Source organism: Elaeis guineensis, chromosome 1 (genome assembly GCF_000442705.2).
Source record: "Elaeis guineensis isolate ETL-2024a chromosome 1, EG11, whole genome shotgun sequence".
Lineage (NCBI taxonomy): Eukaryota > Viridiplantae > Streptophyta > Magnoliopsida > Arecales > Arecaceae > Elaeis > Elaeis guineensis.
The window spans coordinates 1,339,884-1,342,537 of NC_025993.2; positions in this window are offsets into that span (position 1 = coordinate 1,339,884).

Genomic DNA, 2,654 nt, shown 5'->3' on the forward strand with positions numbered 1-2,654 from the left:
TGCTACTGGCTTAGTATTTAAACCTATGGAGTCACACACACAAGTCAAACACCATAGGAAAGAATTAGCTTATATTTATGTGTCTAATTTAGAAGTACTTGATTTGATTGAACATATAAGCTAACTTGATTGAGAATTAAGTTATGGATCGAATGGGATTGAAGAGTTGACTATGTCTAGCTAGCACTACACATGAGGTTCAAGTTCGATCACGGAGATGAACAGTTTTCGATATATGATCTATGGAGTATATGAAATATTGGATTTAAGTACTAATTAATTTTAGATTATATCTAAATTAATTAGACTTAATTGGATCCAAAAATCTAAGTTAGATTTGGTACAAAAGTCCTAAAGAGTTTAAAATTGACAGCCTTTCGAAATTGTTTCGAACCAGCTTCGAATTGAATTCGAATCGGACCCATTTTGGATGATATATGAGAAATCCTTCTTGCATTAAGATTCCCCTCTCTTATGGGCCGACCAACACCTGGAAGCTTCCTTATTGTGGACGTCCCATGTAGGTGAGGGATTGGATGCAATTTGGTTGTCATATGTGATGGTAATACTATCTCATGTAGGAGTCCTTCTTTTATGAGTATTGGACTGATTCAAAGCATATTTGAGTTAGGAGTCCTATATTTATTGGATCATGGGATTCATCTATAAATAGAGAGGGTCTCTACCTATGGATGCATAGCAAACAAATTAGATTGAGAGAAGAGAAAAAGAGAGAGAGGCATGAGAAGAGAGAGGCCCTTCCTTCTTCTCCTGAACCTCTCTCCTTTGGTGCCGCCCCTCCTCCCTTGGCATGGGCCCTCCTTGGGCGTCCCACTTGCTGGTGTAAGGTGTCACACCAGTATATCTTCTCCCTCGTTTGATTGGGTTGCGAAGATCGAAGTTTATCCTGTTTTCTTATAGCGTCTGGCATGTATGCAAAGTAGAGGATCTGCACATCCAGGTCTCTGCAAAGGACTGTTTCAGATTTTTGAAGATCTAATCTCTGATTCCGCTGTTAATTAGATAAGGATTTGATCCTTATTCATGTAGATTAATAGAAAAATTTTTAAATGCAACTTGAGCTATCCGAAGAGAAACAATTTTTCTTTCCTTCAAATTAAACTATATATCATAGTTAATTAACTATGTATTATGTTAGTTTAACGACCGTTCCATTTGATGAACAAGTATCCACGAAGAATAATTTAAATTTTATAATATTTTATTTTATAAAAATGATTATAAAATTAATCATAAAATTAATTATTAAATTTATTAAAATATTTTTTTAATAAATCGATCGCAAAAAGTCGCTAATTATTTTAAAAAAATTTTATTAATAAAATGATCACAAAATTGATCGATAAGTACTTTTAATTTTTTTAATTAATTTATAGATCGTAATATCAATCACTAATTTTGTAAAAATATTTTTTTATTAATAAAATCGATCACAAAATTGGTAGCTAATTATTTTTAAAGTTTTTAATTAAAAAATTGATCTCAAAATCAGTCATAATTTTTTTATAATATTTTAATTTTCAAAATCAATTGCAAAATTGATAAATTTTTTTATTTTTTTATTTTTATATTATATTATTTTTATATTATATTTTTTTATTTTTATATATTTTATTTTTATTATCAAAAATATTTTTTATTATTTTTATTATTTTTATTTTTTATATATTTATATTTTTTATTATTTTTTATTATATTATTTTTATTTTTTATGTATTTTATTTTTTATTATTTAAAATAAAATTGCGTGCAGTCCATCGAGCGAGGCGTGGACCAAAGGGCATTTCGATCTATTTCTCGCAGCTCATGGTCCTCTCTGTGGACCAATGAAGGCCAACACCGATGTCAATGGGGAGCACAACGAGGGTAGGCCATCATGGGTGGGCCGACGAGGGGAGACCATCCTAAGTGGTCACTGGGGAGGTGAAGAGGGGTTTCAAGCGCTGGGGAGAGGGGGGCATCGTGTCGCGGGCCGACGAGGGAGTTCGTTGCTGGCGGGCGGTCGCCATGGAGGGGAGGGAGGGCGATCGTCGACGGGGAGGGGAGGGAAAAAAAGGATTTCGATTGTTGGGAAGGGGAGGGGGCCGTCGCATCATGGGTCGGTGAGGGGTGGCCATCACGGGCGGTCGTCGGAGAAAGGAGGATGGGCCAGAAAGGAGAAGATGGGGTTCGGGTGCAGCATCTGTTGGGAGTCTTCCTTCTTTTTTTTTTTTTATTTGAGAGTTTTAATTTTGATCAATGGAGAGTTTTTATTGTTATGGCGCCAACCAAGAGATCGGTAATTAAATATCTAAATTATTTAAACACAAGAGATGATAGGGAGAGTGGCTATTGGACTGGTCCACCGGACCTGGTGCATCTAATACTTGGACGTTCTTTACCAGTCCACTGACCGAGTAATGCTGTAGCGCTGGCACGCAAAAGTCATCACGCGACGTTGCACGAAATGATTGGCCAGATGTGGCGCACTGGCGAGTAGAGAAGTGCCACGTCATCACCTGTGCGCACGAGGATCTTCTGTGGCGACGGGCTTGGCGCCCCATAGAGTTTGTCGCTACCGAATTCCGTCACGGCCTACTCCGGTCCCAAAATTGCAGCTCTGGTCCCCCAAAGCTGCTTTTATATCCCGCGCC